We start from the raw sequence: 501 nt of genomic DNA, 5'->3' as shown, positions 1-501 counted from the left end.
TTCCAGGTGTATTTCTCATTTCCGATGGTACGATGACCATGCACAGACTTCATAAAATGTTCACAGTGGACAGAGTTCAGCATCTCCACTTAGCCCTGTATCCCCCACCACCACCCCCGGTTTGCTAGAGGCAGCGGAAAGACGCAGGTCCAGCACCACCGCTTCACAGGTGCCTCGCGCTCCCGACGGCGACACGTGCTTCCGACCCGCCGCGCGTGCGCACTGCCACCCCGCCGGGCCTACGTGACGCCTCTCGGGGCGAAAATGGCGGCGGGGCGGCGCCGTCTCGGCTGGCCCGGAGCGGAGCGCGCGTCTGGCGCCAAGCTGACGCGCCCGAGCACTCTAGGAACGATCTCGGGCCGTCCCTTCGGGACGGTGAGCTAGCTCGCCCAGAGCCGCCGTCAGACCCGCACGCCGCGGAAACCCACCAGGTAACCGGCAGCGGTCTCCGCGGGGGTCCCGCCCGCTCCGCCCCGCGTGCTCCTATTGGCTCCAGGGCCT

This window comes from Pseudorca crassidens, chromosome 19 (assembly GCF_039906515.1).
Source record: "Pseudorca crassidens isolate mPseCra1 chromosome 19, mPseCra1.hap1, whole genome shotgun sequence".
Taxonomy (NCBI): domain Eukaryota; kingdom Metazoa; phylum Chordata; class Mammalia; order Artiodactyla; family Delphinidae; genus Pseudorca; species Pseudorca crassidens.
Note: the sequence above shows the minus strand (reverse complement) of the source record.